General features: G+C 39.5%; 1 protein-coding gene across 1 annotated transcript in view; it reads right to left on the bottom strand.

Annotated features, from left to right (window-relative positions):
- Positions 1-20721, bottom strand: part of CALD1 (caldesmon 1) — a 261433-nt gene extending 240712 nt beyond the window's left edge. The window contains exon 1 of the mRNA XM_026714604.2: positions 20564-20721. The gene's annotated coding sequence lies outside the window, so the exon portion shown is untranslated. The remainder of the gene's footprint in view (positions 1-20563) is intronic.
- Between the last annotated feature and the right edge of the window lie 3954 nt (positions 20722-24675).

Below are 24675 nucleotides of genomic sequence, written 5' to 3'. Positions count from 1 at the left end.
ACCCACAAGGGCTGCCTTCTGATAATTAGTTAACCAGAGGACGGACTTTCACAATTTATGTCTTTGTTCTGTTTAGTTAGGTCTTGCAAAAACCCCTTCATGGTGCTTGAACATGGGTCAGTTTCTTTCTTGATTCCTTAAGTTTCTCTTCTACCTTTCTTCCAACAGTTCTCAAATCCATTGAGAGCAAAATTAGCTAGACTGGATTGTCCCATCATGCCTGGTTGTGAAAGTGACTAGCAACAGCATTTAGACTTATACACTCCATAGTGCTTTTACAGCCCTCTCTAAGCAGTTTACAGAGTCAGCATATTGCCTCCAACAATCTGGGTCCTCATTTTACCGACCTTGGAAGGATGGAAGGCTGAGCCAACCTTGAGCCGGTCAGGGTCGAACTGCTGGTGGTCGGCAGAGTTAGTCTGCAATACCACCATGGCTGACTAGATCAAAGTCAGTCATCCTTAGGCAGAATCAGCAGGATCTACTATATAAAAACATATAATATTGTAACTGTTCATGCCATTACACACAAACTTTGGCCTAAAGCAGTGGTGGGATTCAAATCATTTAACAACCGGTTCTCTGCCCTAGTGATTTCTTCCAACAACCAGTTCACCAAACTGCTCAGAAAGTTAACAACTGGTTCTCCCGAAGTGGTGCGAACTGGCTGAATCCCACCATTGGCCTAAACAGGAGTACCCATGGCAAGATGGCCACAGAGACAACCATCCACTGCTCTGGTCCAGAGAAAGAGACCAAAACCAGGTTCATAAGGTCATATGGGATTTTTTCAATAGCAAATTCTCAGCATTTTCCCCAAATTCCATTTTTAAGACTCTTTTTATCGGAATTCTGATTGTTGACTACCAACAATTGTAGAATAGGCACACTGTTTCAGTGATGGACTGAAGGTTCCACAGGAAAAAGTGCATTTTCCTACTGTGAGAATATAATAAAAAGATTCCTATTCTAAATGCTTTACTATCATCAGCCTATAGGACAAAACCCTAACAGAAAGCAGAGACAATTATAAGTTAGTTGACAAAGTGCTCCTGTAATAAATGCTGAAGTATCACAGACTAATATTTTGCCAAAGAACAAATTTTGTCACATTAAAAATTAGATTGCCACTGACATTAAATATTATAACAGAAAGTAAAATGGCCCTAATGGGTGGAGATTCTGAGCATCTTCTACAAATGGTTTAAATTATTTGCTGGCAAGACACTAAAGCACATCTATTTGAATGCACATGAAGACAGAATTAAATAGGAAACCTAGGGTTTTCCAGACATATTTTTCCAGACAGTATGTCAAATTCCCAGCAATAATTTTTGTAAAGCATTAGAATCATCTGTCCCTTATCTGCCCAAATGCACACACATACACAGCCTGTTTTTCATATGTATATGTATATTATATGTATATATAATCATTTTATGGTTTCCTTCAACAATGCATCTTTTTTAGCCAGAAGTGTCAAATTCAAGAACTTTGCATGAAGGATAACATAGAGCAGTGTTTCTCTCCCTTGGCCATTTTGAGATATATGAACTTCAATTCCCAGAATTCCCCAACCAGTATACTGGGAGTACAGTAATTCTGGGAGTTGAAGTCTACACATCTTCTGGGAGTTGAAGTCTACACATCTTCAAAGTACTAAAGTTGAGAAACACTACACTAGTATAGTAGATGGGTTGCTTCTTTAATAGAAACAAAGACATTGTGTTAAGGTTGCAAAAACTATTTACAAAAGTCCACATGCTATCAACAGTGCATTTAAAAAACAGAAGATGAGACTACATCCATATTTTCATGCACTTTTGTTGATTTGCGAGAAGGTGTAGATTTGAATGAATGAATGAATTCTTTATTAGCCAAGTGTGATTCAACACACCAAGAATTTGTCTTGGTACATATGGTCTCATTGTACATAAAAAAAAAAGATACATTTGTCAAGAATCATAAGGTACAACGTTTAATATAGTTATAGGGTACAAATAAGCAATCAAATCATACTAGGAAACAGTCAATATAAATCGTAAGGATGCAAGTAACAAAGTTACAGTCATACAGTCACAAAATGGAGGGGATGGTTGATAGGAACGATGAGAAGATTGATAGTAATAGTAATGCAGACTTAGTAAATCATTTGACAGTGTTGAGGAAATTATTTGTTTAGCAGAATGATGGCATTCGGAAAAAACCTGTTCTTGTGTTGGTTGTTCTGGTGCGCAGTGCTCTGTAGCGTTGTTTTGAGGGAAGGAGTTGAAACTGTTTATGTCCAGGATGTGAGGGGTCTGTAGATATTTTCACAGCCCTCTTTTTGACTTACGTAGTAGACAGGTCCTCAATGGAAGGCAGGTTGGTAGTAATTGTTTTTTCTGCAGTCCTAATTATCCTCTGAAGTCAGCATTTGCAAAATGATATGAAATTGATCCATTAGGACAATGAGAAGCCATTTAAACCAAAATTCTTTTAGTATATACATACTACAGGGCAGAATTGAGATTGGTCTCTGAATATATTGTCTATCCGATGGTTTCCTTACAAATGCTAATTAAGCATTTGTGTTACTCTCCTTTTTAGGAATTATTATTATCTATAAAGCTGCATATTTTTTCAGAGCTATTTTTTTTAGTAAAAGCCCAATGTTGTATATAGGTGTGACTTTCTTTATGCAAAATAAGGAGATTTTTATGACTATGTTAGATGTTTAATCTAAATATTAGTGTTGCATGTTGATAGTGTCCAAACCCTAACATGTTCACGTAAGAGCATATTAGCACCCTATAAAACACTTTTTAATTGTTATGCTTATTTTTTTTTAAAAAAAAATCTAAAACAAACATTGCTTGCACTGAAAGGAGATAATAATGTGCTGTGGTCAAGAATGTACAGAATTCAAAGAATAGCACAGGAAGCTGTAAGGATAGGAAATCAGCATTAAGGCTAATACTGGACACAAGCAGCTGTGAAAGTTAAAAACTGTGCTTCTCCCTTATCCTCCATAATGCATAGCATTTAGTTGCATTATGTCATCATGAAATTCCATATTTTTTCCATTCCTGTTAATTTAGAACAGTTGGAATGCATAAAAAAAATACAGAGACTTTATGGCAAGTAAATATTATTTTAGTAAATGGAAGATCACTTCTCAGAAACCCTTCTAAATAGTCCAGATAAGAAGCATAAACCATGAATTGCAAGGCTTGCAACTCTGAAAGTATTTCTCCTTTCCTTTACTGTTATTTTCCAGAAAATTAGGGAGGGTCCCTTCTAAAAATGTTCTTACATCCTCACTGTTTTGTGGGCTGACATATCCTTTCCATGGTGGTTGTCTACTCGTCCTCTTGTCTCCCAAGTTCATTCCAACATACCATGACACTTCATTAGGTAGCCTGTCCCAAACTGGATCTCCTCTGGAGTTTTGAAATTCAGCTCCCACAATTTCCAAATCAACATGGCCTTTGCTGGGAATTCTGGGAGTTGAGGTCCACACATGTGAAAGGTACCAAGATTGCAAACCTTTTCATCACAATGGGGAGTCTGTGGATGGTTGTCCATTTTCTTAGTGGACAGACATGATGTGGTCAAGGTGAAACACCAGCATCTCCTATTTATTGTGTAGAGGGAAAAGTTTGAAGTGACCCTCCAAATATTGCTGGATCAACTACAGCATGTCTAACTGGGCACTGCGGCTCAATACTATCATGAAAGCACATTTGTTTATTTGTTTAATAAATTTGCCCTCCCATCTGGTTCTCCACATATCAGCTAGAAGCCATAATTAAAATGCTCATCTCATTTAGATATTTTCACCATTCTGCTGCTTTGCAGTTCTAATCCTGTGTATATTTACTTGGAGGTAAATCCTCTTATGATGGGTTCAAGAAATATTCTTCCCCACACAGATTATAGAATTGCAGCTTATATATCACGTCCTTTTTTCTTTTTGGGGGGGAGTTGCAAAACAATAAAATGATCCTTGTATTAACTACAAAATGTTCTAGTTCCAATCTGAAAATACTAGTAAAGTTTGTAAAATGCCAATGTTTTAATAATGTGACTTAAGAAGCAATCCATAATGGGTGAGTTTGTCTGTTCTATAACGTTAGTTATCAGATTTGATTTGATTTCTTGAAAGGGGAAGCTGAGCATCATATTTGCAATCTCCCCCAGAAATGTAGCATTGGAGGGGGTTAGCTTAAGTTGTTCTTCCTGGCCAACTCTTCACTGTTCAAGCTACTATAGGGAGAAAGCTACTGATTGATTGATATATATAGATTGATTGGGTTTTTTTCAAGCTGTCCAATTCAAACAGAGTGACTCTGGGTGGTGTATAATATAAAGACACAATGAATCAAAAAGAAGAAAAACCAAGGGCAACCAGATCACATTAAATAAGAAATATATAAATATATAAATACAAAATGTAAAATGGTGTGCAACAACATGCCGCCAACACACCGCCAACTCAACTAGTCCTTAATGCCTGAGGGAAGAACCAGGTCTTAGTGAGTTGCCTAGGTGACAGGAGTTGAGGCCTATGGAAATTCAGTTTGGTCTAAGGCATCAGGCTAGAAACTAGGAGACTGTAAGTTCTAGTTCCACCTTAGGCAAGAAAGCAGGCTGGGTGACTTTGGGCCAGTCAATTTCTCTCAATCCATCCTACCTCACAGGGTTATTGTTGTGGGAAAAGTAGAAGGAGGGAGGAGTATTAGGTATGTTCACTGCCAATATTATTTATACATAAATAAATAAAATATTGAGGGGAGATCATTCCAGAGAACAGGCAGTCACAGAAAAGGCATGCTCCCTCGATCCAATGACAAGATTTAAAAGAAGGAATATGTCATCTCTGTGAGAATATGTGGGGCAGGTAGGCATCCTTGGGAGAAAGTCCCTCAAATAACCTGGTCTTATGCCATGTAAGGCTTTAACGTCAGAGGTGGTATTCAGCAAGTTCTGACCAGTTCTGGAGAACTGGTAGCAGAAATTTTGAGTAGTTCAGAAAACCGGCAAATACCACCCCTGACTGGAGATTTTACAGTATCCTTCCCCTGCCACACCCACCAAGCCATGCCCGCAGAACCGGTAGTAAAAAAAAATTGAATCCCACCACTGTTTGACATCTCTACTTTCTTATCTCAGGGGCATAAAAGGAGATGAGAGTAGAAAGCAGGTAAAGAGAATAAAGTTAACCCATTATTTCAAATTCCCATTGTAAACTTTAAATTTAAAAGAAAGCCAGCCAACTATTGAGAGCCAGTTTGGTATAGGGATCAAGCCATTGGACTAGAAACTAGGAGACTGGAAAGTCTAGTCCCACCTTAGGCCCAAAGCAAGCTGGGTGACTCTCTCTCAGCCCTAGGAAAGTGGCAAGGACAAACTACTTCATTTTCCCAAGAAAAGCTCAAGGACTTATCCTGGCAGTGGCCAGGATTCAACCCTGTGTCAAAGACCCCCCAAACCACCAGCTACTTAGAGGAAAATTGACATGTTATGAATGCCATATGCCGTTTCAGTTTGGGTTCTTCAGGATAGATCAGTCCTTCATTGTGGGCTGATCTTATGGAAGGCTTGGTGTTTTGTTTTGTTTTATTTTTTTAGTATAGTTGCTCCCAGCTGTGATTTCCCCATGTTCAATTTCTTTTTCTTTTTTTAAATCTATTTGCTTGGTGTTGCTATGGTGACACAGATGGTAAGAGTTAGAAACACTGCCACTGGAGACATTCACCATTGTGGCCTTCTATAATATTCATTTCTCTCTAAACATGCAAGACCCTCCTGTATTTATTTTATTGGGAGGGTCAAAAATGGAAGTATATACTCAGGTTCAACGTGCAATATTAAGTTCCAGATTTCTCATTATTTAGCATGCGTTAGATTTTATTTAATGAAGACCAGAGTATATACTCTGCCAAATTTCACCCAAAATCAAGATGAACTTAGAGTTGTCGGTCACTTCCTCTTCCTGAACCTTTTCACCCTAACCAGTGCTACAACTTTTCGTCATTGTATTACAAGCCACAAAAGATGGCTCTTAAAAGAAATATATTCCCACTACAGCTAAGGACAGAATGAATACTAGCCATAAACACAGCAGGCTAAGCCTGCCACCCACCCTTCAAAAACATCTGCTGGGGATTATATTTATTTATTTTATTAGATATGAGATGAGTAATAACCTTTGTTCTTTTCTGTTCTTTAAATGTTCTACATTTTTCCAGGAGCTTTTCACAGAGATGGTGCCTCTGGAGAAAAGTTTCCATGAATGCATTTCTGACTGCATGATGCCATGCCTGAAGTGGAACATGTATTAGATAATACAAACACTCTTCATTTTTTATTTTTTGATATGGTTGAAAGACTAATCAATTTATAAACTACCTTTGTTTCCATAGTGGCATCACAAGTGTCTTCACTATAAGCCTCCTGTTTAAGGTCATTTTAAAATACTGCAGAAAAGACTGAAGACCTTTTGATATGTTGTAGATTTAACAAAGTACTATAAATGAAACTTTCGCTGCCCTTTCTAACAGATTTTAGATGTTTTCATTTCAGAATTTCATTTAGAAGCCTGGAAGGAAAACTTGAAGGACTGCACCACAAAAAGCAAAATGTGAGTCCTATCACACACTTGGCCAATAAAAAAATATTCTATTCATTCTATTCTATTCTATTTTTCTCTTTCCTAGCAATGAGGGAGAATGATTGGTGCAAAGCCATTCAGTTGTCTTCATCACTAAACAAGGACTAGTCTGGTTACTAGTCTGTGGCTTTTAACCACTGCACCATAGAATAGAATAGAATAGAATAGAATAGAATAGAATAGAATAGAATAGAATAGAATAGAATAGAATAGAATAGAATTCTTTATTGGCCAAGTGTGATTTGACACACAAGGAATTTGTCTTTGGTGCAAATGCTCTCAGTGTACATAAAAGAAAAGATACATTCATCAAGAATCATAAGGTACAACACTTAATAATAGTCACAGGGTACAATAAGCAATCAAATCATACTAGGAAACAGTCAATATAAATCATAAAGACACAAGCGACAAAGTGACTCTTAAAAGAAATCAACCAGGTTAATAAAAGCATCAAATTAAGAAAATGGTCATCAATAAAATCAATAGTGCCAATCATTAAGGAGTCATACTTCCTTATTGCAAATGAGGCAGTCAAACTTTAAGCTGTTCCCAGCAAGCTATATATCCATCACACTAAAAAAGAAAAAAAAATAGTTGAAACAAAAACCTTGGTGAGAAACTAGCTTGCTCCCAAATCTATAAAAATTCGGCAAAGTCCCAAATTCTTATTTTTAAGGCCCCTTTTTGTCTGACCTTTCCTCCATGTTTGACCCAAAATCTCAAACAAACAATGGATTATTCTAACTTTAAACAACCCTAATCTTTACTATTCATCAACTCTGATGGGGCATTTTAAGTTAAAGCTTGTTAAACTCACATTCATTCCTGCCTGTAGAGTTTCAGAACTTGCTTAGAAGAACCATCTGCAGGTTGATTTTCATTCTGAAAACAACAGTTGGGTTTTTTGGGTTGTGAGATTTCTTAGCCAAGATTTCTTCATCATAAGAAAATTCAAATTCTTCAAGAAAGTATGATATTTAATTGAAAAGAAATGTTAAAGATGTTAAGATTTGAATGATTATTAATGATAGAACTGAATTGGAATGGAATGAGGGTTTATAATTACATATATTTATAATCCTTTTTTTAAAAAAGAATATAGTGTGTATTATAAGAATGTACCAAGCAGAATTCGATTGGAAGTTATGTATTATGTATTATATTGAAGGTCATAACCTTAAGGTATATATTGAAGTTTAAATAAGAGTTGAATAGATATAATTAAAAGATATAAATGTGTCATACTTCAATTAGTAACTACAGGAGAAAATTTGTTTAATGAGAAAAGATAATATGAAATTGAAACAGAACAGACAAAAGTATAAATATAATGATTTGAATTGAGATGAGATAATCAAAATAAAATTGAGAAAATTAAAAGAGGGGAAAAACTATATAGAAAATGTAGAATAGTATAAGATATGAAATAGAATACAAAAATGAGCATGAAATTGAGTTTGTGTCTGTATAAAGAAGTTCAACCCGGGACCATGCTATTTTCAAAAAAGATGTTTTACTTGTATTTTTGTATGTGTGAAAACCCAAATAAAACTTTATTAAAAAGAAAAAAGAAAATTCAAAATGAACCTTCTCCCTTGCAAGTGAAAGCGAGCCATCCTCTCAAAGATGGTGGACCACTGCATTTTAACAGCTGTTTTAAACCATTCAAGGTATGACTGCATATTTTTTAATAACCATAGGACTTGGGAAAAAGAATGGGACTGTAGGAAGTTACACCATTGCAATCAACATCAATGTTTTTGTGTTAAACAAGAAATGATCAAAAAGTAAGCATCCTTTTGTGGATAATACCAAGTTTTGTTTATGAAAGTGGGAAGGAAGCAATTCGGCTTCCTATATTTAGAATTTTTCAGAAATGAACTCTTCAACTCCTTTCTTCTGAAATGGTGTATTACATCCAAAGTAGTAAGCAAATCAAGTTCTAAGGCAAAATTCCAGACTTTGCATTCACAATGTATATTTTTAAGAGTTTTGTCTCTCTGAAGATGTGCTGTTTCCTGCTGATGAATTACATTTAGTTGGAGAATGGGGAGGTAGAATATATACTCTATGAATATGTGGAGATCCTGGAGCTTTCATCTTTGGCCCTATCTCAGTTTTAGACTGTGGAAGTTCAGTGGAATGTCCTCAACTCAATAGGAAGAGGTAATAAAAACTGTCATGTAGGGAAAGGGAGATTTTTTGATTAAGACTGAAGCATCCTAGATGTTGTTGTCAGATAGTGTTTTCAACTACTTAGTATTCAGGCTGGAGTCATGCAAAATATGCCCTATTTTGGCCTCACGTGGCGTAGCGTGACTTTTTTCCCCTTTGCTAAACTGGGCATGGGTGTGGCCAGTGCATGAAGCATCCAGCCTGAGGGCTGCGAGTTTGACAGCCCTGTTCTAGGTTGTCATTCTCTCTTTGATAAGTTTCCATCAGTTACTTCTTGTCCTACCCTGCAGTACTTTGGAGAATAAGTTGAAATCCCACCCCCCTTTTCTGTGTCAGCCCTTCCAATATCGGAAGACTACTATCAGATCACCCTTAGTCCTTTTCTTCATGTATGTATGTATGTATGTATGTATGTATGTATGTATGTATGTATAATAATTAGGCTAATTCTTCCTCCCTCCCCAAATATGATGAACAATCTATCACCCCAGTTCTACCACCCAGTTCCACATACATAAGAATATACTGCACTCGGGGGGACATACTAATTGTGAACAAACAGTGGAGCTCAGAACCAGAGTACACCAAAGAATTTTTGCCATGGATTTTCCCAACATCTTTTTCAGAAGGAAGTTGAGGAGAGGTCAAGATAAATTGGTGAGATTGGTAGGATTTAGTACTGGGATGGTTGCCATCTAACATAAAAGGACTCATCCCTACATATCACAGTCTGTAATCTTAATCCAAAATTCCTCTTCTCTACTATCCTAATTTATGTGTGCCATGAAACACACAAAGATTGCATTGTACAGATTCACTGATTTGGGAAGAGACTCCAAAGTCCATTATCATTTTCTGGAAGGATGTGTTGGGTAAGAACATCCTTACACCATTAGGCACTTTTGACACCTCTCAACCTTCTGATCAATCTCTGAATTATTTCTTTTGTATTTAACTATACATCCTGTTCAAGAACTGGGATTTTATCTCACGGAGCCTCCCTTATTGTTATGGATTGTTCTTTTCTTTGTATTATCCAGGAGATATTTTTGATGGTACAGCTATTCTGAAGGCCTCTTAGTTTTTAAAATATCGGCCTCTTCCAACATCTACAGCTGTGTCAACTCACCTAACCAAAAATGTCATTCCCAAATAAAGCAACAGTCCTAAATTGAAAATGTTCCTTTCCTGTCTCTCCACCCAAAAAGCATAACCATGGATGGGCATTCCACTTCCTCAGGATAAGTGCTCCACCTGAATGAAACACTCGGCTTCCAACTTCCTCCCAACCCAGTCCTATTTCCTGTATGGAAGATATCTAGTTTCTAGCCTTGTCTAATGATTGTTGCTTTTGGACCTCGTGTTGGCTTTCACAATGTGTGGGAGATGAATGACATTAAAAGATCCTCACCAATCCATCTTCATGTCCACTGCATCCTCACCAATATATCTATATGTCCCCTGCATCTATGTGCTTTCTCAACAACAGGCTGATGATATATATAGGAAGTCCTCGAATTACAACTACAACCGAGCCCAAAATTTCCATTGCTAAACAAGACAGTTAAATGAATTTTGCCCCATTTTATTACCTTTCTTTCCATAGTTGTTAAGTGAATCACTGCAATTGTTAAATTAATAATATGGGTGTTAAGTAAATCTGGCTTCCCCATTGACTTTGCTTGTCAGAAGGTTGCGAAAGATGGTCACATGACCCCAGGACTTTGCAACTGTCATAAATACATGCCAGTTGCCAAGTGTCCAAATTTTGATCACGTGATCATGGGAATGCTCTGTGGGTGGGTGGGTGTTTATTCATAATATAGCATGCATATAGGTTTGTTATGTATGTGTATGAGTAGATATATACTTCCTTTTGAAAGCAGGCAACAGAATTTTATTTTTAATGTGGGCCAGTGTGTTCACAGTAAAGAATGACAATAAAGATTATCTTATCTTACCTTCTTTGATGTCAAGATAGATTTTGAAAGGACATTTTTCAGAATTGGAACAGAAAAAAAAAATGCAAAAAATAAAAGTGAATACAGACAAGAACAAAACAGATATTTAGCCAAGGAAGCAGCCACAGTAAAAAAAAAAGAGAGAGATGTTCACCAGCAACATTTTATCCTCAGGTGATTCTGCTGACACTTTTCAGCAGAGACCCATTGGAAATTCACCTATCTTCCACTCGATGGAGTTTCAATTCTCAGCAAATGTGAAACAATTATTCTCCCTGACAATTAAAAGCAATTATTTGGGAGAGAGGCACCCAACAATTAAATAGTGACACCAAAGACTCCATACCCCAAGAAATTTTAAGAAGCCTACTGCTGAAGCAAAAAAAACCCTCATTGTTTTTATCCGTTCATCACTTCCTCCTTTCAGAAGAAAAAGAACCTCATGGAAATTTTTCTGAGGCAGATTTAATAAAGATGTTTAGAGGTCTTTTTCATCCTCTGCAACCTGTTGTGGCCCTTATATATTTCAGAGATGTCTTTCAACAATGAGCCAATTGTCTCTCCTATTTTCAAATTAATATACCTCTCAGAGAAGGAAAAGAGGCTTTTAGAAGCTAGGTTGTGTGCAGACTACAGAAGAGATTTTTAAGATACAAAATTGAGATATTTTTTTTTACTGTTTTAATTCTTTAACAATGCTCAGTCCTATGCACTGATTTGACTAACAAGGGGGCCCTAATAAATTCAGCATACTTAGATAAGCATACCTATCGAATTTCATTCAAAATCACTTTTAATAACCCCTAATCTGTTAAATCAAACTAACCCACTACAGGTAACAGTAGGAAGGTCTCTCTTTAATCAATTTTCGATCCTACAAAATTCACTAACCAAATAAAAACCATGAGTACAAAATATTCATCACCCCTGCCAAAAGTCTGTAGTCATTTTTTTTTTACTTACAGTGATGGGTCATAAATACTGTTTCTGATTAAGAACAAATAAATATGCAGTACTGAGATAACAAATTAATTAGCCTTTGAGATGTCTGTAGATCAATAGTGAGATTCAATATTTTTTTTACTACCGGTTCTGTGGGCATGGCTTTGTGGATGTGGCAGCGGAAGGATACTGTAAAATCTCCATTCCCTCCCCACCCCACTAACCTGTTTTCCAGCTCCATTCTCCTGTGCAGGGCAACCAAAGAAGACCCAGCCATTCATCTGGGACTTGGGAGGCAGAGAATAGATGGGGGAGGGGCCAGTCAGAGGTGGTATTTGGCGGTTCTCCGAACTACTCAAGATTTGTGCTACCGGTTCTCCAGAACTGGTCAGAACCTGCTGAGTACCACCTATGCTGTAGATTGGCTGAGTGAATGCAGGTTACACAAAGCAAAACCCTGATCTTCTAGGAACTTCCCTGCTTGAATTTTCTACTCACAGCCTTCAGATTAGATTATATTTTGTCAGAATGTGAAACAAGAGGGACCAAATGTTTCTTCAGTAGAAGAAATCAACATTAGAAATCTTCATTCTCGAGCACTTTCAACTCAGAAGTCCTAGCTATGCTGTAAAAGACAAGTTGCAAAGAACATATATTTGAATTAATTCGTAACCAGTTATTTTTTCTTAATTAGCTCAACTGAGTTCACACAATGTATTAAAGTAGGGGAACGAAATTCATAATTTACTTGTGGCATGGCAGCACATCCAGATTGTGCCGGCCACATAGCCTACAGGCCACATTTTGGTGGCAGGATTTTGAACTCTTTTATAAGTGAAGATAAGAGCAATTGACCTTCTAAAGATCTCCTGCTTCCATTTGCTCTTAAACAGCATCTCAAAAATAATACTAAATGGGCCAATATCCTGCAAATGTCAAAGTGTTATAAGAAGCCTTCTACAAACATTGAGAAGGTTAGCAGACAAATTGGCACTCAGCCATATTCTAAACATTGCCTTCCTGTGGGCCAGACCAGAAGGATGTTTCTTTTTATTTACTCTGTTATGGAAACCAGCTAACCATCATTTATTCAATAAGCCATAATGAAACAACTAAGAGCTTGGCACAATGTACAACCCAGGATCTGAGATTTTCCTGGAGTTTACAAGGGAAAGACTTAGAATTCAATCCAGGAAATAAAACAAGGAGCAGGGAAGTATCTGAAAAGTAAATATCCTTTAAAAGCTTTATGTTTGAATGTTTAAGTCTCTGTGGGCATCCATGGAAATTCCATCCTTACCTTAGAAGTTTAATTTTTCTTTGCATTCTAACTGAACATGTTTTGTCTTTAATTCTTTCCCAAGATATCGTACATTCCATAAATGGCTTGCAATTTGCCAACTGCTAGAGTCCCGCAAGAAGGCTGCATACCAGTTTTAAAATAAGCTTCCCTGAAAACCATAGCAACGGTTCTGTGGCTTACATTTCTATCATTTCCAGATTTATAGAGCTGCAGAGCACTTTTGCAAATGATAAACTGTGTCTTTGCTGCCAATCCTTCCTCTCTCCTGCCTTTTCATCTGGGTAATATTTAAATATTGCTTACCAATGCGCTTATTGGAAGAAAAAAAAATGACCTAAAGATACAGGAGGGCTAAACATATGATATTCCCAAGGAACATTTTGCAATCTCCTGGATGAACAAGCCTATCCTTCGGTAGCAAAGACGTTACAGTCTCAAGGCAAAATAGAGTATTGGACTTCCATCATTCAAAATGTTAACAGCTCTTTTTTTCTTTTTTTTTTAGCCAAAGTTGCAGAGGCAATAAAGCTAGGAAAGTCATATTTATGTCAGAATTTCTAACAGGAGAAGAGGCCAACTATAAATCGCAACCACTGTCATTTAAAAAAAGGTTTGAAATATACCCTTGTACAGAATATTGTCTCCATGTCACAAGTTACTACCTCCAGCTGTATTTGTCTACAAATCCCATCATTCACATTATAAGTGGTCCTCGACTTACGGCCACAATTGAGTCCAAAATTTCCATTGCTAAGCAAGACAGTTGTTGAGTTTGTCCTGTTTTACAAGCTTTCTTGATAAGTTGTTAAGCAATTCACTGCAGCTGTTAAGTTAGTAATACAGTTGTTAAGTGAATATGGCTTCCCAGTTGGCTTTGCTTGAACGAAGGTCGCTGCAACACTGCAACTGTCATAAATACATGCCAGTTGCCAAGCATCCAAATTTTGATCCTGGGGATGCTGTAATGATTGTAAGAATGGTCATAAGTCCCTTTTTTCAATGCTGTTGTACCTTCAAAGAATCACTAAATGCAAGGTTTTAAGTAGAGGATTGCCTGACCAGATTAACAGAGTTGGAAAGGGCCTTGTAGGTCATCTAGTCCAACCCCCCTCCCAAGCAGGAGACCCTACACCATTTCTGACAGATGGGAGTCCAATCTCTTCTTGAAAGCCTCCAGTGATGAAGCTCCCACAACTTTGGAAGACAAGCTGTTCCATTGGTTGATTGTTCTCACTGTCAGAAAGTTTCTCCTTATTTCCAGGTTAAATCTCTCCTTGTTCAGTTTCCATCCAGTATTCCTACAGGAGCTTTAGAAAATAGCTTGACCCCTTCCTCTCTGTGGCAGCCCCTCAAATATTGGAAGACTGATATCATGTCTCCCCTGGTCCTTCTCTTTACTAGACTAGCCAAGCCCAGTTCCTGCAACTGTTCTTCATATGCCTTAGTCTCCAGTCCCCTAATCATCCTGGTCGCTCTTCTCTGTACTTTTTCTAGAGTGTCAACATCTTTTTATAATGTGGTGACCAAAACTGGATGGAGTACTCTATGTGTGGTCTTACTAGGGCTTTATAGAGCGGTATGAGTACCTCACCTGATCTTCATTGTATCCAGGGGTAGGCTGCAAATTTTTTAACAACCGGTTCTCTGGCTGGGTAGGCATGGCCAGTTGGTCATGTGACTGGGTTGGTGATATCACTCATCACACCTCCCAGCCATTCGCCTCAAAAGAACAGGTAGGATTCACCTGATTGGGGCTAATCCCACCACTGGCTGGCCCCGCCCCACCCATTTTTGGCCTGTTTTTTCAGCCTGCTTTTGGGCTGTTTTCAAGATGTTGTGGGGGCCATTTTCAGGCTGATTTTGGCCAGAAAAAGGGCCTGAAAATGGCCCCCAAACAGTCTGAAAACAGCACAAAATTGGCCTGGTTTTTGGGCTGTTATCAGGCCATTTTCAGGCCATTTTTTGCCAAAAAAAACCCCCAGCCAAAAACCAAAAAACAGGTGGGGGTGGGGCCAGCCAGTGGTCTGATTGACTGGTTCTCTGAACCACACAGAATCAGAACAAGGGGTTCAGGCAAACCTGTCCAAACCAGCAGCAGCCCACCTCTGATTGTATCCCTCCTTAATGCAACTTATTTCATTCTTCTTCCTCTTCTTCTCCTTCTCCTCCTCCTCCTTCTTCTTCGCCATATCCATCATAGGATGTTGGCGATCCTATTTTTATCAACAGCTGCATGAAAAAGTGCTGTTGAGTTTTGTCCAAATTTAGTTAATTACCTGCACTCATATAGATCCATTTTGGTCTAACAGTGAAGCTACCAGGGTAGAAACAGGAGACGTGTGAGTTCTAATCCTATCTTAGCCATGAAATCCAACTGGATGACTTTGGGCCAGTCACATGACTCCTGGACACCGCAACTATTATAAATATGGACCCGTTACCGAGTATCTGAATTTTGATCATGTGACCATGGGGATGTTGCAATGGTTTTAAGTGTGAAAAAATGGTCACACCTCACTTTTTCAGTGCCGTTTGTAATTTTGAAAGGCACACCAAACAAATGGTTGTAAGTCAAGGACTACCTGTATAGACATGTCTACTGCTGCTGCTGCAGCAAATGAATAGTTTGGGTAGCAAGATTGTTAGAACTTTTCTTATTTATATCTTGCTAGTTTTATAAACTTGAAAAGGGAAGATTAGCTCCATCTTCTGGGGTTAAACTTGCATGATAGTTACTTTCAGTAGCATGGGTCTTGCAAATGTTGGACTTCAAGTCTTTTGAGAGCTGAAGTCCCAAACATCTGGAGAACGTACAGCATTTTGGCTTGTTTGTTCCCTATAACTAATTCATATGGTTGCTGAAATTTCTGTTAGAAGATGAGAATGAAAGAGATCGTGGAGATAATTCTTTTCTTTTAAAAAAAAGGCAGCTTCCACAGTTATTTCTATTTTACAAAGCTTAGTTGGTGTCATTTTGATTATCATGCTTTCTTCCCCCAAATCCTAGGAATTAAAATCAGAGGAAAGCACAAGTGCAGGAAATCCCTGTTCCCACCCTTCTACTGCTGGAGAGGGAAGATTGTGTGCATGTGTGAGAACATTCTCAGCAACACTAAGCAAGGAAAAAGCAGGTTTTATATCAGAATGGAGGGGAATTGAAAGGAAATTGATTAAAGACATATGCAAAGCCTACCACCAAGGTAACTATATCCCACCAAGAAGGACTACAGCCCACCAGCATGACAAAGTGTGGGGGGGGAGCAGTGGTGGGATTCAAAAATGTTACTACCAGTTCTGTGGGCATGGCTTGGTGGGCATGGCTTGGGAAGGATACTGCAAAATCCCATTCCTTCCCCACCCGACTAACCTGCTTTCCAGCTTCCTACTACTATGCAGGACAACCAAAGAAGACCCAGCCAATCAGCTGGGACTTTGGAGGCAGAGAATAGATGGAGGTGGAGTCAGTCAGAGGAGGTATTTTCTGCTTCTCCGAACTACTCAAAACGTCCACTACCGATTCTCCAGAACTGGTCAATACCACCTCTGGGGAAAAGCCAAAAGGAAGTGATTTCACATTTAAAAAAAACAACAACAGACATAATAGGCAAGGCTTTCTTCTCTCAAAAAATAGAAATAGCATTTAGGCTTATATATTGCCCCATGGCACCCCACTCTCTGGGCAGTTTACAGGGTAAGCAATATTTGCATATTGCCCCCAAATGGGTCCTCATTTTATTTGCCTCTGAATGATGGAAGGCTGAGTCAACCTTGAGCCTCATCAGGATCGAACTCTAGGCTGTGGGTAGAGTTTGCCTGCAATACTGCATTCAAACCACTGCACCACCAGAGCTCCATAGAATACATGTGGTCCTCAATTTATGGCCAGTTCTTCTTCAGCAACCAAAGTTACAATGGCACTGAACGGAGGGACTAACAACCTGTGTCCAGAGTTTTGGCTACTGCAGCATTCCCTCAGTCATGTGATCAAAATGCAGCTGCTTGCAGCCTGCCCGTATTTACAACTACAGGGGCACTTCAACCGCACCCGCTCACCATCTGTGCTCCTTGGGGCCCCCCCCTGCAATTCTGCACTCGGCCTCCTCAGCTTCCTCCCGTTGCTAATGAGGGATACCCAGCCTGGCTGCTGGGCTGGGTGAGGTTGGGCTTCTTCAGCTGCGAAAAGAAAGCCCAAAGCAGCCCTGGAACAATATGTCATTCTAAGGCTTCTTGCTGCCTCGCAAGGAAGAATGCAGGGTGGCAGAAGGCCAGAGATGCAGGAAAGATGGGAGGCTAAAGGGAGTTGGCGGCTGTTCCTTACCTTACTGAGGCTCAGGGCAGGGAGAATGTCTTGGATTGGGGTGGGTAGTTATTTATTTATTTATTTGTTTATTTTGTCAAGCGATTATAAGATAACATGTATAAGTATAAACATAGTTGTGAATACATGAAATGGATACATATAAGAAAAATAAAGAGAAACAATAGGACAGGGACAGTAGGCACGTTGATGCGCTTATGCACGCCCCCTACAGACCTCTTAGGAAAGGGGTGCGGTCAATAGTAGACAGTCTAAGGTTAAAGTTTTGGGGGTTTGGGGAAGAAACCACAGAGTCAGGTAGAGTATTCCAGATATTGACCATTCTGTTGCTGAAGTCGTATTTCCTGCAATCAAGTTTGGTGCGGTTTACCTTGAGTTTGTATCTATTGTGTACTCTAGTGTTGTTATGGTTGAAGCTGAAGTGTTCATTGACTGGTAGGACATTTCAATGTATGATTTTATATACTATGCTTAGATCGGACTGAAGGCGACATAGTTCTAGGTTTTCTAGGTCTAGAATTTCAAGTCTGGTGGCATAAGGTATTCTGCAACAAGTAGAGGAGTGGAGAACTCTTCTTGTGAAATATGCTTAATGAACCACAATTCTCAGTTAACTACGCAACTGGGCCTTGTGGAATTGCTTCCGCTAAGTCAGCAGTCCCCAACCTTTCCCACACCTGGAACCGGTTTCAGGGAAGACACTTTTTCCACAGAGTTGAGGGAGGGTGGTTACACGTGCAACCTAGATCCTGCACGTGTGCAAATGAAGCTTTGCTCAGTTTCCCGCCACTTGCACAGCCAATTCCTAACAGGCCATAGACCGGTACCAGTCCGCAACCCAGGGGTTGACCCCTGCGCTCAAAGATGAAGTCACATTACGTATTAAATATTTATAAATGATTTATTTAAAAAATAAATGCCAGAACGCAGGAGTGGCTAAGTGAAGCATTCCTACTGAACTGCCTCTGCTTTTCCTCTGGTTTTATTTATTTCCTCCGGTGGACCCTTTTGTTTTAAAAACAAAAGCATTAGTTTTCCTTATCTTCCATGCAACAGTTTAGCCTTGTTTGGATTGCTGTAACCTTTATTTATTGCTGTTTAGAAAGAAACAGGAAAGCCAGCTGACCAATTCCATTTCATCAAAATGAGGGAGATTGTACAGCCTTGGTTTGCCATATATTCTTGCCTGCATACTCCAAAGTGCCTTTAACTATAATAAATGCTAATGTAGGGTTAGTGAGTGGTATTAACACAGTCAGATGAATAACAGAATAATGGAGTTGGAAGGGACCTTGGAGGTCTTCTAGTCCGACCCCTTATTCTGGCAGGAAACCCTATACCAGCGGTCCCCAAACTCTGCAGCTTAGTAGCCCAGCTGAGGGGGGGAGAGGGGAACCAGGTCATGCAAGCGGTGGGCCAGCATGCCTGTGCACACAAGTACACTCCAATCTGCCACTGACACAAGACCAGATGCATCCATGTACACGTGTGCTGACCTGCCTCTCATGTGGCCTGGTTCCAAATAGGCCATGGTCCAATAATGGGCTGTGCACCAGAGGTTGGGGACACCTGCCCTATTCCTTTTCAGACAAATCATTATTCAATCTCTTCTTTAAAACCTCTCCTTTGCTCTAATTTGCTTTTCCCTTTGATTAGTTTCCATAATTCCACCCATTGCTTCTTGTCCTACCCTCAGGTGATTTGGAGAATAGCTTGACTCCCTCTTCTTTGTGACAGCCCCTTAGATACTGGAATACTGCTATCATGTCACCCAGTCCTTCTTTTCATTAAACTAAACATACGCAATTCCTGCAATCATTCTTTATATGTTTTAGCTTCCAGCCCATTAATCATCTTCATTGTTCTTCTCTGCACTCTTTTTAGAGTATCAACCAGGGGTGGGATTCTACAGGTTCACACCTATTCGCTAGAACTGGTTGTTAACATTCGGAGAACCGGCTGTTAAAAGAAATTACTGGCCTAATCCTGTAAGGAAGCCAGGAAGGAAACATTCTGGTGTTGCTTACAGAAACTGCCTCTCCATTAACTCTTATTACTTATGACTGTTTTTCACACTTACGTCTGTTGCAGCATCCCCACAGTCATAAGAGGCCAGGCGAGGAGATGCATGCCTCAATGTGAGTAATGTTGAGTTGGCCACGCCCAGCCAGTCACATGACCACCAAGCCATACCCACCAACTAAGCCACGCCCACAGAACCAGTTGTTAAAAAATTTGAATCCCGCCCCAGTATCAACATCTTTTTTATTATCATGGTGACCAAAACTGAATGCAGTATTCCAAGTGTGGCCTTACCAAGGCATCATAAAGGGGTACTACTAACACTTCGAGTCATCTTGATTCTACCCAGAGGTGGTATTCAGCAGGTTCTGACCAGTTCTGGAGAATCAGTAGTGGAAATTTTGAGTAGTTTCGGAGAACCGGCAAATACCACCTCTGACTGGCCCCGCCCCCATCTATTCTCTGCCTCCCGAGTCCCAGCTGATTGGCTGGGTCTTCTTTGGTTGCCCTGCACAGGAGAAGGGAGCTGGAAAGCAGGTTAGTGGGGTGGGGAGGGAATGGGATTTTGCAGTAACCTTCCCTTGTCATGCCCACATAGCCACGCCCACAGAACCAGTAGTAAAAAAATTGAATCCCACCACTGATTCTACCCCTCTATTCATGAATGGAGTCAGCAGTGCTGTTTTAGAGAAAATGGTCAGTGTTACTTAGATAAAGACAAGGATGCCATTACAACTCTTTTTCCAAAGCATTTCATCTCCACTATTTTAAATTCATTTCAATATATTCATATACCTTTCCACTGCCCTTTGCTTTGGGAGGAATCTTCAAAGGATTTTTATGAAAGGGACTATGGTCACGAAAATAATCAAAGTGGCGACATATAATAGCTTTTTAAAAATCAGGATAGCACAATTCAAGAGAGGAAGGGAGCGATCAGCATCCAAGTCAGGCATTTGCCATCATAATTTGGTTAGTCTGAAAGCCGCAGGACCTTCTTGCCTGCTTCTCTTGCGACAAACCCAGCTACTCCCCTGTCTAAGCAGGAAGCCTGACTAAAATAAATGAGCCCTAAGTGGAATCAATCATGCTGTTTTTGAAAAGCACTAAGTAAGCAATTTTAAGCTCACTAAATTACAGCGCATTTAAAAATGACTGGCTAAGTGTCCGTCTGGCAAACTCACGTGGCTGCTGAAATTGCTTAACTTAAAGGAACTCTGCATTGCTCTCCCCCTTCCGCCTCTGCCATTTTCTTTTCTTTTTGTTTCTTTCTCCTTTCTTTATTCCAAACTTCAAGTAGCTTTCTTCTGTCCCTTCCTTGCAAATTATTGTATTCAAACCGCTGCCCCTGTAAGTTGCTTGATTTGCTTCAGTGGGCAGGTCTGTTCCCAAGTAGTTTTCAAAGATTTCGTTTGTCTTCCCAGCCAGCAGGAAATGCCTGACTATCTTTCCTAGGCAAATAGATGGACTCTGTGCCAAATGCTTTGGGGAGGCCTTTTTCGAGCTGTTCAGAAGTAATGTACCCCTCCAGACCTATTGTTCTTCCCTTTCCTTCCCCCTCCCATTTATTTTAATAAAATTATAAAGTCCATGACCCTAGTATGTACCCCAAAGCAAGGATTAAAGCTTTAACCACAGAAAAACAAGTGTAAATAATATAGCCATTGTTCTGAGGGTTTTCTGAACCAGTCCTTTGGATTAAACAGTAGTCTCCCGTAACACAGTGTTTTGTCTACTTTTTGCTGTCTTTTCTACTGCACTGCAATCAATATATTCATCAGTAGCTTTTTCTCAGTCTACGAGTATGATTGCCAGCTGTCTGGATGAGTGTGTTCAGTTCCAGGTCAGCCTAATCCCCAACAATGTAAAAACCTTCTTTCTGGCTTGAAGGGGATTACTTTAGACTTCGGAAGAAGATCTATGGAATTAATGCCTCCTTATATCGTAGCAAACCTGGGAATTAGAACACCGTTCCTTACACTTCAGGTTGTGGTTGTTTGTCCTTGTGAGGAGGAGCATTTAGTTCGGTACAATACAGGTAATCTGTCAACTCATAAAATATTTCTATGGACTTTTTAGAATTGCCAACAGAAAGGGAGGCGGGGAGCAGTGCAGCAGCTTGCAAAACTGAAACGGCATTCCATAAATGTTTTCAAAGATAGTAACTAGGTGACAGAAGTTTCTGCCGGTGCAAAATTCTAACTGGAGAGCATGACTGATGACTCTTGGCTATGAATGTTTCCCATTGGAGAATATGAATTATGATACACCCAGAGGGTGAGGGGGAAACCAGGGTCAAGCGTGACAGTGAATTATGTGTCTCAGAGTCAACTACACCCAGGCAGTGCTGGCATGTTAACTCCCAATAAATTCTTTTTAAGTTTTGGAAGTTTGGCTCGAGACTCATGATTTAAATGGGGGTAATTGTTGGAGCCCAGAAATAGTCCTTGACTTACAACCACAATTGAGCCCAAAATTGATGTTGTTAAGTGAGATACTTGTCGAGTGAGTTTTACCCCGTTTTACGACATTTCTTGCCACAGCTGAATCACTGCAATTGATAAGTTAGTAACATGGTAGTTAAGTCAATTTGGCTTCCCCATTGTCAAAAGGTCGCAAAAAGGGATCATATGATCTTGGGACACAGCAACGATCGTATGTATGAACCAGTTGCCAAGCACCTGAATTTTGATTGCATAAGCATGAGGAGGCTACAAAGATTGTAAGTAACCAATCAATCATCAAATATTTGGAGTTTAATTAAATTAAACAGCTAGCTACAATGGGTGCATCCAATTGTTGATATACTAATTTTCCAAATTTTTGTCAGTTACATTTGCTGGAAACTCTAGAATTTGCAATCCCCATGTGCTACCTTCACTGCTTTAGAAAGGTTGGTTTTTCACATGACAATGATGTTTATAGGGTCCTTGTGTTGTTGTTTTAAAAAAAAAGTTGCTAAAACCTGCCTTATAGACAATCACACTCTGTTGGGTTGACTCGATGCAAACCCAGTCACTGTAGCTTCTAAACCAGGGGTCGTAGTTTAATGGTGTTTGTGAGCCCATCTAATTACAGTTTATTCAAAGAATCATAGTTAAGTCAGCCAGGGTTTAGTCGGATGTGCATTTGCACCCTATTTAGCCACTTGCCAATCTAAGAAGCCATTTTTCAATCTTTCAGAAAAAGAATAGTCATTGTTATTCTAATCAGTACCTGTGTGTTAGAAAAGCAAAATAGACAAAGTATTATTAATTTGAGTATATCCTGCCTTCTTGCCTAGGTGAATTCTGGGCTTCCTGCAGGCCAAATATATATCTTTCTGTAATGTCGGCCCCAGTTTAATCCACTGGAGTCTGACAGTTCTGCCTTTTAGCGAGGCATTACTCATCCAAACATTTGCTATGCTGAAATAACATTTTCCTGCATGTCCAAATAATGTATTGGAAGATTAGCCTGTCTAGCTTCAAAAGAAGCCACCAGAGCTTTTGTGCATAATCTGGAACTAGGCCTCTGACTTCTGAAAGAAGAAAACATGGATCTTCCCATGTAAAGGAGGAGGAAACATGTTGCAATCACATTTCATAGCCATCCCATCTGGCTTAAATATGCACCACACCTTATTCATCTGCCATGAGCCAGATGCTCAGCTAGACAATACATATTGTCTCATTGGCCTGCACTGGGAGTACTCAGGTATGGTTGCAGCTGTTGGGTAACTCATGGTAGAAAGCATCAGGACATGGGTGCTCCAACATTGGAGGTTGATAAAGAAGAGATTGGACAACCATTTGTCCTTTCCTGCCTGAGCAGGAGGTTGGACTAAAAGACCTCCAGGGTCCCTTCCAACTCTATTTTTCTGTTCTGTTCCCTGTAACAAAGATGGCAACTACATTCATGGGTCTCACTACACCACAAAGGAGTTAATTGCTTGGTTTTGTCTCAGCCTGAGGTGTGAATCCAGCCAAGGTTAAACAAACCATGGCTTACTATGCCAGTGACCGGGTTCACTCAAGATGCAAAATAACAGCACGGTTTGTTCACTTTCATTTTGGCACGTTATGTGAAACAGGCCCTTCTAGATTTGTACTATAAACCACAATTATTTTGTTTCTTTGTTTAATTTATATGGCTGCCATGTTCAGAAGAGCCACTCCGGAAATCTTATCATTTGAAGAAACATGAAAAACAAGGAATGAAAAATAAGGTAAAATAAAACACCTTCAGAACATGAAAGAATGGAATAATAGAAAAATAGTGATAACAGTACTGTGGTAGCAGTAACACTACAGAAGCAGACAAGGCCCCAACCGTCACATACCTCATTTAAGGATCTTATTTATTTATTTCATTTATTTTATTTGTCAATCGCTTACAAGATAATAGGTATAAGTATAAACATGAGTAAGAATATAGGAAATAGATACGAATTAATGGAGACAATAGGACAGGGACGGTAGGCACGATGGTGCACTTATGCACGCCCCTTACAGACCTCTTAGGAATGGGGTGAGGTCAATAGTTGGATAGTCTGAGGTTAAAGGAATGGGGGTTAGAGGATGTAACAACAGAGTCAGGTAGTGCATTCCAGGCATTGACCACTCTGTTGCTGAAGTCGTACTTTCTGCAATCAAGTTTGAAACGGTTTCCATTGAGTTTGTATCTGTTGTGTGCTCTTGTATTGTTGTGGTTGAAGCTGAATTAGTCATTGACTGGTAGGACATTGTAGCAGATAATTTTGTGTGCTATGCTTAAGTCTAACCGTAGGTGGCATAGCTCAAGGTTGTCCAAGCCCAAAATTTCAAGCCTGGTGATGTAGGATATTCTGTTGCGAGCAGAGGAGTGTACTACTCTTCTCGTGAAATACTTCTGGACTCGCTCAGTTGTATTAATGTCCAATATACAGTGCAGATTCCAGACTGAAGAGCTGTGTCTTATACAGCTCTTCAGTCTGGAATCTGTATCTTATACAGGTAATCTTCGACTTACTTGTTTTGACTTATTTTTTTAGTGAGTGTTCAAAGTTGTAACGGCACTGAAAATATGTCGTCCCTGCATTAACACCACTGCGGTATCCACCTGGTCACATGATCAAAACTCAGGCATTTGGCAACAACAGTTGCTGTGTCCTGGGATCATGTGATCACCATTTCCAACCTTTCCAGCTGGCTTCCAGCAAGCAAAGTCAGTGGGAGAGGGGAGAAGCTAGATTTGCTTAGTGACTGCCTGATTCACTGAACAACTGCAGTGATTTGCTTTACAACCGTTGCAAAAAGATCATAAAAATTGATGCGGC

This window comes from Pseudonaja textilis, chromosome 5 (assembly GCF_049901715.1).
Source record: "Pseudonaja textilis isolate UNSWEBS1 chromosome 5, rPseTex1.2, whole genome shotgun sequence".
Taxonomy (NCBI): Eukaryota; Metazoa; Chordata; class Lepidosauria; order Squamata; family Elapidae; genus Pseudonaja; species Pseudonaja textilis.
This window is presented reverse-complemented; position numbering and strand designations above follow the sequence as displayed.